General features: G+C 41.3%; 1 long non-coding RNA gene across 1 annotated transcript; it reads left to right on the top strand.

Annotated features, from left to right (window-relative positions):
• Positions 1 to 9,164: 9,164 nt before the first annotated feature.
• On the top strand, positions 9,165 to 10,745 carry LOC117517698. Its single transcript, XR_004562798.1, has 3 exons — positions 9,165 to 9,321; positions 9,430 to 9,504; positions 10,688 to 10,745. It is a non-coding gene; the product is annotated as an uncharacterized LOC117517698 (long non-coding RNA).
• The last annotated feature ends 2,692 nt before the right edge of the window (positions 10,746 to 13,437 follow it).

Raw genomic sequence — 13,437 nt, 5'->3', positions numbered from 1 at the left:
TCCAGAAGAGAGGAGCCTGAAAGCTGAAGGCTCTGCCTCCCATTCTACTCTTAACAAACCCTAGGAACTACAAGTAAGCCTGCAGTCTGAGAGCGAAGCACTCTATTGGGGTGATATGGTACTATGAGGTCCCTAAGATAAGATGGAACCTGATTATTCAAAACCTTATAAGTAAGAAGAAGAATTTTAAATTCTATTCTAGAATTAACAGGAAGCCAACGAAGAGAGGCCAATATGGGTGAGATATGCTCTCTCCTTCTAGTCCCTGTCAGTACTCTAGCTGCAGCATTTTGAATTAACTGAAGGCTTTTCAGGGAACTTTTAGGACAACCTGATAATAATGAATTACAATAGTCCAGCCTAGAGGAAATAAATGCATGAATTAGTTTTTCAGCATCACTCTGAGACAAGACCTTTCTAATTTTAGAGATATTGCGCAAATGCAAAAAAGCAGTCCTACATATTTGTTTAATATGCACATTGAATGACATATCCTGATCAAAAATGACTCCAAGATTTCTCACAGTATTACTAGAGGTCAGGGTAATGCCATCCAGAGTAAGGATCTGGTTAGACACCATGTTTCTAAGATTTGTGGGGCCAAGTACAATAACTTCAGTTTTATCTGAGTTTAAAAGCAGGAAATTAGAGGTCATCCATGTCTTTATGTCTGTAAGACAATCCTGCAGTTTAGCTAATTGGTGTGTGTCCTCTGGCTTCATGGATAGATAAAGCTGGGTATCATCTGCGTAACAATGAAAATTTAAGCAATGCCGTCTAATAATACTGCCTAAGGGAAACATGTATAAAGTGAATACAATTGGTCCTAGCACAGAACCTTGTGGAACTCCATAATTAACCTTAGTCTGTGAAGAGGATTCCCCATTTACATGAACAAATTGTAATCTATTAGATAAATATGATTCAAACCACCGCAGCGCAGTGCCTTTAATACCTATGACATGCTCTAATCTCTGTAATAAAATTTTATGGTCAACAGTAACAAAAGCAGCACTGAGGTCTAACAGAACAAGCACAGAGATGAGTCCACTGTCTGAGGCCATAAGAAGATCATTTGTAACCTTCACTAATGCTGTTTCTGTACTATGATGAATTCTAAAACCTGACTGAAACTCTTCAAATAGACCATTCCTCTGCAGATGATCAGTTAGCTGTTTTACAACTACCTTTTCAAGAATTTTTGAGAGAAAAGGAAGGTTGGAGATTGGCCTATAATTAGCTAAGATAGCTGGGTCAAGTGATGGCTTTTTAAGTAATGGTTTAATTACTGCCACCTTAAAAGCCTGTGGTACATAGCCAACTAATAAAGATAGATTGATCATATTTAAGATCGAAGCATTAATTAATCGTAGGGCTTCCTTGAGCAGCCTGGTAGGAATGGGGTCTAATAGACATCTTGATGGTTTGGAGGAAGTAACTAATGAAAATAACTCAGACAGAACAATCGGAGAGAAAGAGTCTAACCAAATACCGACATCACTGAAAGCAGCCAAAGATAACGATACGTCTTTGGGATGGTTATGAGTAATTTTTTCTCTAATAGTTAAAATTTTATTAGCAAAGAAAGTCATGAAGTCATTACTAGTTAAAGTTAAAGGAATACTCGGCTCAATAGAGCTCTGACTCTTTGTCAGCCTGGCTACAGTGCGGAAAAGAAACCTGGGGTTGTTCTTATTTTCTTCAATTAGTGATGAGTAGTAAGATGTCCTAGCTTTACGGAGGGCTTTTTTATAGAGCAACAGACTCTTTTTCCAGGCTAAGTGAAGACCTTCTAAATTAGTGAGACACCATTTCCTCTCCAACTTATGGGTTATCTGCTTTAAGCTGCGAGTTTGTGAGTTATACCACGGAGTTAGGCACTTCTGATTTAAAGCTCTCTTTTTCAGAGGAGCTACAGCATCCAAAGTTGTCTTCAATGAGGATGTAAAACTATTGACGAGATACTCTATCTCACTTACAGAGTTTAGGTAGCTACTCTGCACTGTGTTGGTATATGGCATTAGAGAACATAAAGAAGGAATCATATCCTTAAACCTAGTTACAGCACTTTCTGAAAGACTTCTAGTGTAATGAAACTTATTCCCCACTGCTGGGTAGTCCATCAGAGTAAATGTAAATGTTATTAAGAAATGATCAGACAGAAGGGAGTTTTCAGGGAATACTGTTAAATCTTCAATTTCCATACCATAAGTCAAAACAAGATCTAAGATATGATTAAAGTGGTGGGTGGACTCATTTACATTTTGAGCAAAGCCAATTGAGTCTAATAATAGATTAAATGCAGTGTTGAGGCTGTCATTCTCAGCATCTGTGTGGATGTTAAAATCGCCCACTATAATTATCTTATCTGAGCTAAGCACTAAGTCAGACAAAAGGTCCGAAAATTCACAGAGAAACTCACAGTAAGGACCAGGTGGACGATAGATAATAACAAATAAAACTGTTTTTTGGGACTTCCAATTTGGATGGACAAGACTAAGAGTCAAGCTTTCAAATGAATTAAAGCTCTGTCTGGGTTTTGGATTAATTAATAAGATGGAATGGAAGATTGCTGCTAATCCTCCGCCTCGGCCCGTGCTACGAGCGTTCTGGCAGTTAGTGTGACTCGGGGGTGTTGACTCATTTAAACTAACATATTCATCCTGCTGTAACCAGGTTTTTGTAAGGCAGAATAAATCAATATGTTGATCAATTATTATATCATTTACTAACAGGGACTTAGAAGAGAGAGATGTAATGTTTAATAGACCACATTTAACTGTTTTAGTCTGTGGTGCAGTTGAAGGTGCTATATTATTTTTTCTTTTTGAATTTTTATGCTTAAATAGATTTTTACTGGTTATTGGTGATCTGGGAGCAGGCATCGTCTCTACGGGGATGGGGTAATGAGGGGATGGCAGGGGGAGAGAAGCTGCAGAGAGGTGTGTAAGACTACAACTCTGCTTCCTGGTCCCAACCCTGGATAGTCACAGTTTGGAGGGTTTAATAAAATTGGCCAGATTTCTAGAAATGAGAGCTGCTCCATCCAAAGTGGGATGGATGCCGTCTCTCCTAACAAGACCAGGTTTTCCCCAGAAGCTTTGCCAATTATCTATGAAGCCCACCTCATTTTTTGGACACCACTCAGACAGCCAGCAATTCAAGGAGAACATGCGGCTAAACATGTCACTCCCGGCAACAAACGTTAACAGCAGAAAATCTTCTGACAGCAAGGTTTGCTGAGTTCACAGAGGAGGAACTGGTGGAAATATTGAACTCCAAGGATGCCAAAAACACTAAGAAGGTAAACAAGCACGCTACTGACGTTTTAGAAGCATTCATCACATCAGAATTAATCATATGCTGTTCACAACAAAATACGAGGTCTGTCAATAAAGTAATGGTCCTTTTTATTTTTTTCAAAAACTATATGGATTTCATTCATATGTTTTTACGTCAGACATGCTTGAACCCTCGTGCGCATGCGTGAGTTTTTCCACGCCTGTCGGTGATGTCATTCGCCTGTGAGCATGCCTTGGGAAGGAGTGGTCCCGCCCCCTCGTCAGATTTTCATTGTCTGGAAATGGCGGAATGAAAAGGACTTTTTTTCCATCAGAATTTTTTCAGAAGCTGTTAGAGACTGGCACCTGGAAACCATTCGAAAAATTTATCTGGCTTTCTGTGAAAATTTTACGGGCTTCACAGAGAATAAGGTCTGTTACTACAGCGTTAAGGACGGCTTTAAGGACGCTCGGCGTGTAGTAATAGGACTGGATTTACGCTGAGCACAAACAGACAGAAGGATGGATGGATGGATGGATGGATGGGCGCAAAGTCTTCGCAATACCTGATGGCCATATTTGATGGCCTCGGGTTAAAATGACTTTTGATTGTCTATCAGGGGTGGACAACTTGTTCCAGAAAGGGCCAAGAGGGTGCAGGTTTTCTTTGCAGCCACTGACTCCACCAGGTGATTTCACTGATTAACTGATTCCATCTGCTCAAAGTGATATTAATCAGTGAAATCACCTGGTGGAGTCAGTGGCTGCAAAGAAAACCTGCACCCTCTTGGCCCTTTCTGGAACAAGTTGCCCACCCCTGGTCTAAGCATTTAGAGAGCTTAATATGTCATTTATTTTGAAATCTGTAAGTGGGCTTGAATTAATAAGTTTTTAAATACTGCAGTGATTCTCATGAGTTCTTTCCAGTGTGGCATGTGCAGAGCAGAGGGAAAATCCCCACACGCTTTACATCCTGCAGTGCACTTTGGACTCCTTCTCTTTGCTGGACTTGACTCCCATGTTTTTGGCAAATAAATCATTTTTGTTTCACCTGACATCCCGTATCGTTACCGCCTGTATATATGGGTTCACTCACAAACTGTTAACCTAACAAAATAATCTGACCAACCATGAACCCAGCAGACAGGAAGCCAGACATCGTGGCACTCAAATCGTGTTTTTCTAAACTGAACAATCTCTTCTGCTGTTATCATTGCTGTTACACCCCCGGTAACAAGATTTAATTCTTGGCTCAAACGTGGGACTTAGTTGAAACTAACTCCGGGGTTTTTGACTGGTTCCCGGACCTGTATGCCTGGACATCCTCTTTAATGAGGGTAGGCTCCCAGACAGGGTTTGGCGACCGGAGGCTTATTTACCATCAGAGCCCCCTCTTCCAGAAATCGACCGTCACTGTTCAGACTGAGGACGGATTTAAATCTGATGCTGAGGGAGACCATGACTTAGTCTCAGCAGACAACACAGACACCCTTGACTTACATAACACTGCAGAAGTTTTTTTAAGATCTGGGATCTGTACCTCAACTACACCAACACTTTAGTCAGTACAGAGAGGAACAAAATGTTAGACTCTGTAGATGCCATCATTTGCTCTGAACCCGATCACGTACCTGCTTACCCTAACCTAAGCAACATCATATCACTATTTATACAGCAAAGGGTTCCTCCCTACATAGAGGATCCCATGGACTTCCTGTACTCCCCACATCCAAATGACTCTGTACCTTTCTCCTTGACTCCTGGCACTCCCCCCGTCCAACCTTCCACTCTGTCCACAATCAGAACCACCGCAGCAGACACGACCTGACCTCCCTTCAGACACTCTTCACGACCATTCAAACCACACTTTCAGACATACATTCAGTTCTCCCTCAGCTGTCTGGGAACCTCACCAGTTCTCTGACCCTTGTGTCAGTCCCAGCATTCCACGCTCCTCACCAGTCATCGGCATTCCATGCAACACAGTTGCCGGCTTTCCAGGTGTCACAACAGCTGCCGATGTCTTCTGTTCCTCCTTTACCTCCGCCCTCATCAAGAACCAGCTCTCAAACGGGCAGTGCTAGAAAGAAGAGGAACATACACAGGTCCAAGCATGGCAGGAAGGGTCACATGCCTGCTTCTGAGGATGCCACAGTACACCAACCGGTGCCACCATTAGGGCCAGCTCTGGAGGAAGCAGACGGGTCATCACCTCCTTCTCCTGGACCCGAGGTGGTCAAGGAATGACATGCCTCAGCAACTCCTCCTTCTGGCTCTGAGGTGGTTGAGGAGCAACGCACCTTATCAGTGGACAATACAAGTATAATCTTTCTATTAATTTGTATATGACCCATGGTCATACACGTACAATCATCAAATGACATGAATGAAGCAGTGCACTCTTACCTTGTCCACATCTGCTGGTGCTGCGTGTCCAGCCGGCCCCGCGTGTCCAGCGAGTGGCACACCAAAGTACACTGCGTCATGTGGACTATAGCTGACGTGGGTGACGTGACATTCAGATCGGCAGCAGAATGTACGCATAATCAGACAGTTCCTTTCACATGGTACAGCTTGCCCATGTCCGCGCTGACACGGTCGCCCCCCCTTCGTTGCAAAGGCGATGTGTTTTTATGTATTTCCTCGTGAGGACAGCATGCCCATGCACACGTCTCACCGTGGAGTGTTGTCAAGTGATGTCTGTCATAACACAGTGTGTGTTCTCCAGCTGTAACTTGAGGGTCTACAGATCCCAACAGCAGAGGCTGGTGTGGACACGCCCACCAAGTGTCACTCTGTTTCCTTTGTGATGTGATTATTTATGTTATGTATTTGTTATCTAATTACATATGCAGTTATTGATGAATGTATTTATTTATTGAATTGTCCTGTTCTTTGTGTTTTTAAATTAACATGTCTTGTGCACTGAGCCGTCGGCTGGAACTGACAACAGCATAACAGCCCACCCACAAGTGCATTGCTGGAGTGTTGTTCATGTTGTTGATGGCATCTTTGGAAATAGAACATAAGCATTTTCATAAGTGTTTAAATCTGATGTCTTGAATCAAAAACAACACTTACGGTGTATTTAATCCAAGGATTATCCTGTAACAAACAAATTTGCTGCAAGCATCTCTTTGCACGTTAGAACTGAATTCTCTGCAGGCAAAACAAAAGGCACCTAAGGCGCAATATCAAGTTTCACCAGTAGATGTCCTTCTTGTACTATATGAAAACGGAAGAGGATCTTAAATCAACGGGTAAATTGATTGTCTCGCCTCCTGGCTCAGCTCTTTCTTTGCCATGCGGGACAGTGTCCACAGAACATCGGATGCAGCCCCAATCTGTCTATTGATCTCATGTTCCATCTTAACTCCACTCTTGAACAAGAGCTCAGGATACTTGAACTCCTCCACATGGGAGGATAACTCTCCCCTGACCAGAGGGGGACAATCCCCAATCCATCCCTTTCCAACAGAGGACCATGATTTCAGATTTGGAGGTGCTGATCTTCATCCCAGTCAGTTCACACTGGCCTCAAACCAGCCCAGTGCACATCAGAAGTCGCTTTCTAAACCAGCAGAAAAAAGCAAGGGGAAGGCTATTGTTCTTATAGTCTTCCCCAACGTCTTGGTCAACCAAGGAAGACATTTTACCTGGAAGCCTATTTTGCCAACAAATCATATCATTTGGAGATATTCCAAACCACATTTGGAAAATATGGTTATTTTAAATATGTAAAAACTTTTTCAGTGGTCCCATGCAACTTAAGTCTACTACAGGTTAAACTTCAACCAACAGTCTTTGAAAAATAGACTAATTTTTGGTTTTGCAAGTAGAAGAAGAAAATATCCATAAGATGGAAGACTCGAGCAGCAGCAGCAGTTTGTCCGGGCCACATGAAAAAAACAAACAAAAACAAAAACAGCTTTATTGCCAGCATTGTGGGATTTAAAGATGTGCAAAACAAGAACATAATAACTGAGTGCAGTTTCTTTGGGGAGAAAACAAACATAATTTTCAGATAAATAAAAGAGACATGTCTTGAGGTACTCACTTTTAATTTATAATATAATTTACAATTTGTTATGAGATAAAGAGAAATAAGAATATTTCTGGTTGTGTCCATTTTTTAGTATGATGTGCATCATTTTCTGTCGTTGCTTTTGAAGTTATCCAAAAGGATTCAGATTACTTTTTGTGCTCCAGTGGATTAATTACGAGTACAAAACCGACTGGGTAATTTGTATTTAGTAACCAGTTACATTTCTTTTTTAAACTTTACTTTTATTAAATTTTTCAGTTTTACCTAAAAAGAAACAACAAATAAATCAACCAAATGTCTGATAAACCAACAATATATAGGAAGAGCCATCTAGTAAAAGTAATAGTAGTACTACTAGTAGTAGTAAAAGTCAATGAAAATTAAATGAAAGTCACAAATATTCCACAAGGTGTTTTTAAGCCACATCAAATGTCATTGCAAGTCAAGAAAACATTTCCATTTTTCCCAGTACTTGTCACATTTTTCAGAGTACTTTATCCTCTCCATAACATTAATTTGTGTACAATGTCCATCCAGTGCCAAATCAACATGCAGATCCACCTTGGATTTGCTGTGGCAACCCCGAGTGCAAACAAGGGAGCAGCCGAAGGGACTTACTTTACAATGTCTATCCAGTCAGTGAGAGTTGGTGATTCCAGCTTCAACCAGTTCCGTGTTATAGCCTTTTTGCAGGCTGCCTGTAATATCTGCAAGCAGTATCTGTCGTTTTTCCCCAGTCCAGTTGGAATATTGCCTAAATAAAACACATTGAAGCTCTCCTCCAGGTGTTGCCCCATAATTTGCTGCACAGTTTTAATACATATGTCCAGTAAGGCGAGATGTTTGGGCACTCCCAGAAAATGTGGAAGTGGCCTGCTGATGTATATCCACACTTCCGCCAACATTTGCCCTGTTCAGGGTCTCTAGTTTGTTGTTCCTTCACTCGAGGAGTAATAAAAAATGTCACGGTATTTTTCCAAGAGAATTCCCTCCACTGATCAGAGCTGGAGGTGGTTGTCATCATCTTACAAATATTCAATCAGTCTTCTTCAGTAGGTTTGTTTTTGCTTCTTTGTCCCATCTACGTTTAATGTATGTAGACAGTAGACAAGTTTTTTCCCCTATGTAGCGCTACATAGGTTTTTGAAATCTGCTTCTTAGTCAGTGTTCCTTTACACGTCCCCCCTGAGTCATATATGAGTCTGAGTCATATGCAGACAACCGTAATATTTTAGCGTCCTCTTCAGTTGTTTTATCTCTGAGTTCTATAAACCATAAGTTCCGTGATGTTTTAATCAGGCTAGACACCTTAGAGTGACCATAATAACGCTATATCCTCGGTAACAGAGTTGGAAGAGGTACTTTGAACTTCGGCCTGGTCCATTTCTTTCCATTTGGCATCATGTTTTCACACCATGCGATCAGCACTCTGAGGTGTGCAGCTTTATAATAATGCTACACAACGTAGAGCCACGCCACCTCATATTTCTCTCTATTTGTAGTGTTTCAAAAGTAACCAGTTACATTTCAAAGTAATCTGACCAAACTCTGCCACCACAAGCAATGTCCAGATCCAAATGTATAGTTAGGTCCTTCACAGGTTCTGCAGAAAATTTCACTGGTGGATTTTTTTTTTTTTTTGTCTGTTAATGTTCTGAGCCGTGCACATGGACCCCGCCTTTATCAGCAAACTGCACACCCCAGATCGATAGAGGGCAACATGTTTACCTCACAAAAACACCCACTAACATCTAATCTCTCTCACACACATACACACACACACACTGAGTGAGGGACACATGTATCTTGGCCAAACACACATGAAAGGAGGCGATACATCAGTAAGATGCCAGAGGTTGTCCCATTTACACAGTTTAACACCTCAGCAGAACAGCAAAGTGCCCTCTTGCAAACTACAACCATCACCGACTTTAGCCTGATTTCTACAATTTTTACTGTAAAATATTTTATGCTGAAGACAAAAGGCATCAAGAGGTGAGAGAACATTCTGCATGTTATAACACAAATATAATGTAATCTTTTTTGCCATTTTTACACCTTATGCGTTATATCATGATTTCAGTGATAATAATCTCTCCTCAGGTCTGTTTGCTCATGGGGCAAACACAAGTTCTGAATTTGTAATTTGCAAAAATGTGGCACAATCAAGAGAACACAGTAAGTTATTGTTCCCTCAACAATGACATATATATTTCATCATTTGGCAGAGACTTGGATACAAAATGTATTTATTTCAGTGTGTGTGTGTGTGTGTGTGTGTGTGTGTGTGTGTGTGTGTGTGTGTGTGTGGTGTAAAGGTGACTGTAATGTTTAGCCCAATAAACCAGCAACAAACATAATGCATGTTTATATGAATAAATTAGAATTTAGTGAGAAACATGTTGCTTCCAAATTGTTACTGGGCACAATAAATCTAAAGCAACATCCGGCCATTGATAGAACATAAAAATAAAAGACAATAATAAATGTGATTGATTTTAAGAGATGAGTGTGGAAAACACAATTCAAAAACTTTGTTGCATTATAATTAAGAAGTATTATACAGTAACAACTTTTTACTTTTTTACTCTTTTACTGTGCTTTTTAAAATCTTTTAATTAATTTTATTTTGTTATTTGAACTGTTTTGTGAGAAGAGCCTTGAGGTGTCTCTTTTGTGATTTGACGATATATAAAATGGATAAATTGAATTGAATTAATATAACTAATAGATGTTTCCTGTAGTCTGTTAGATTTTGGTCCACTCCTCCATACAGATCTTCTCCACATCTTTCAGGTTTGGAGTTTCTGCTCCTCCAAAGATTTTCTATTGAATTCAGGTCTGGAGACTGGCCAGGCCACTCCAGGACCTTGAAATGCTTCTTACGGAGCCATTCTTTAGTTGCCCTGGCTGTGTGTTTGGGTCATTGTCATGCTGGAAGACCCAGCCACGACCCATCTTCAATGCTCTTACTGAGGGAAGGAGGTTGTTTGCCAAAATCTCACAATACAGGACGCCATCCATCCTCCCTTCAATGCTGTCGTCCAGTCCTCTTTGCAAAAAGCATCCCCATAAATGATGTTTCCACCCCCATCCTTCACAGTTGGGATGGTTTTCTTGGGGTTGTTCTCATCCTCCAAACATGATAAGTGGAGCTGATTCCAAAAAGCTCTATTTTGGTCTCATCTGACCACATGACCTTCTCCCATGCCTCCTCTGGATCATCCAGATGGTCACTGGTGAATTTCAAACAGGCCTGGACATGTGCTGGCTTGAGCAGGGGGACCTTGCGTGCCCTCGCGGATTTTAAACCTTGACGGTGTAGTGTGTTACTAAGTAATCTTTGTGACTGTGGTCCAAGCTCTCTTCAGGTCATTGACCAGGTCCTCCCGTGTAGTTCTGGGCTGATTCCTGACCTTTCTCGGAATCATCCTTACACCACGAGGGTGAGCTCTTTTATGGCGCACCAGACTGAGGAAGACTGATAGTCATCATGTGTTTCTTCCATTTTCTAATAACAGTTGTTGTCTTCTCACCAAGCTGCTTGCCTGTTGTCCTGTAGTCCATCCCAGCCTTGTGCAGGGCTACAGTTTTGTCCCCGGTGTCCTTAGACAGCTCTTTGGTCTTGGCTAGTAATTCAACATCCACCCACTGTCTATACCCACTTACTCCCAATTAAGGGTCATGGGGTCATACAAACAAACGCACTAACCACTAAGCCACCATGCTGCATATAATACATATATTTTTACCATGTTTTAATTATTTAGTTAATCAAAGCCATATTGTTTGAATCATTTTAAATAATCCAAAAAAAAAAAAAAAAATATATACTATATATAAAATAAAGTAATTCCTTCGGCTGCTCCCTTGTTATTGCACTCGGGGTCGCCACAGCAAATCCAAGGTGGATCTGCATGTTGAATTGGCACAGGTTTTTACGCCAGAATGCCCTTCCTGACGCAACTCCACATTACATGGAGAAATGTGGCAGGGGTGGGATTTGAACCCTAATATATATATATTATATATATATATATATATATATATATATTATATATATATATATATATACACAAGGTTGGGTAGGATTACTTTGAAAGAATACATGTAGATTACATGTATGTATGTACATACATGTGGATTACTTGTAATCTGATTACTTTTGGATTACATTTCAAAGTATTCCTACCCAACCTTGTACATGGTCTATTAGATAATAAACCAACCCTTTTATTATTTTTTTAACTATATGGATTTGAATGACGTGCGATTACACCAATCATGCTTGAACCCTCGTGCGCATGCGTGAGTTTTTTCACGCGGTCTGTGATGTCATTTCCCTGTGGGCAGGCCTTGAGTGAGATGTGGTCCCGCCCTCTCAGCTGGATTCCTTTGTTTCACACGCTGCTCGAGACGGCGCGCGTTGCTTTATCAACATTTTTTCTGTACCTGTGAGGAATATCCGAGTGGACACTATTTCGAGAAATTAAGCTGGTTTTCGGTGAAAAGTTTAATGGCTGATGAGAGATTATGGGGTGTTTCTGTCGGTGTAAGGACTTCCCACGGAGTGGGACGTCCTGCAGCGCTCCAGGCGCTGTCATCGGCCTGTTTCGACCTGAAACATCCTAATTTTAAGGCTTAATTCACCCAGGACGTCGTGAGAGAACAGAGAAGATTCAGAAGAGGCCGGAATGAGGACTTTATGTGGACATTCCATGTTTAAGGACATTTTTTAATGAAAGACGTGCGCGCAAAATTCGCCGAGTCGTTTCCGTGACGGCTCGGCAAATCTGTGTGCGCCGCGACAGGAAAAACACCTCCGTGTTGAAAACTATTTGTAAAATTCAGGCGGCTTTTGATGGCTTTCAACAAGTGAGTAACTGAGAAATTGTTTAACAGCTTGGGCATGTTCCAACTTGCCCGTTAAGGTTTCCAACGGAGGTGTTTTGTCCTGTCACGACCCCCCACGGTCGGGTCTGGCCCGACATGCGACTCTGCCCGCACGTTCTTTTCTTACAAAATGTCCGTTAACAATGGAATGTCCGAATAAACTCCTCATGCCGACTTCTTCTGAAAGTTCTCTGTTCTCTGACGACTTCCTGGGTCAACAGAGCCTGAAATGTGGAAGTTTTCAACTTGAAACGGCGAGACGCTGCCGCCTCGGAGCTCAGATCGCCGTCAGGCGCCATGGGCCGTCCTTACGGCGACACTACCAGACCAAAATCTCTCATCAGCCGTTAAAATTTTTACCGAAAACCAGCTGAATTTATCGAATGGTGTCCACTCAGTTGTGCCTTACAGTTTTGAAAAAATTTTGATCAAACAACGCAGCAGTCTCTGAGCCATTCCTAAACAATGAAAAAAACGACGAGAGGGTGGGCCCACTCCTCACTCAAAGACTGCCCACAGACGAATGACGTAACCGACAGGCGTGAAAAAACTCTCGCATGCCCACGAGGGTTCAAGCATGTCTGATGTAATCACACGTGATTCAAATCCAATATGGTTTTTGAAAAAAATAATAAGGTCGGCTACTTTTCTAAGAGACCTCGTGTATATATATGTGTGTGTGCATAAAATATAATTTTCTACTATGCAAGCAGATACCTACAAAGGCACACACTGGACTGTCCACAGGCCTGTGGGGTGGGAAGATAACTAATCAGTTCATAAACACATCATGAATCTGTGCCTGTCACATTGTCCTTTATATATCATTATTACTAAACTGCTTCAAGAAAAAATAACAGAATCTCATTTGCAGTGGAAAAGGTCCTGGAATAATTCAAGAAACAAATTATCACTGGGGCAAATTTGACTGGAGCGACCGTAAAGGCTGGACTTCAGGACCACTGAGCTCCCCTGAGGATACGACCACCATCAAGCAGGATTGTCTTACAGACATAAAGACATGGATGACCTCTAATTTCCTGCTTTTAAACTCAGATAAAACTGAAGTTATTGTACTTGGCCCCACAAATCTTAGAAACATGGTGTCTAACCAGATCCTTACTCTGGATGGCATTACCCTGACCTCTAGTAATACTGTGAGAAATCTTGGAGTCATTTTTGATCAGGATATGTCATTCAAAGTGCATATTAAACAAA

Source organism: Thalassophryne amazonica, chromosome 9 (genome assembly GCF_902500255.1).
Source record: "Thalassophryne amazonica chromosome 9, fThaAma1.1, whole genome shotgun sequence".
In the NCBI taxonomy this organism is placed as follows: Eukaryota; Metazoa; Chordata; class Actinopteri; order Batrachoidiformes; family Batrachoididae; genus Thalassophryne; species Thalassophryne amazonica.
The sequence above is the reverse complement of the archived record's forward strand: the minus strand, read 5'-3'. Positions and strand labels throughout refer to the sequence as shown.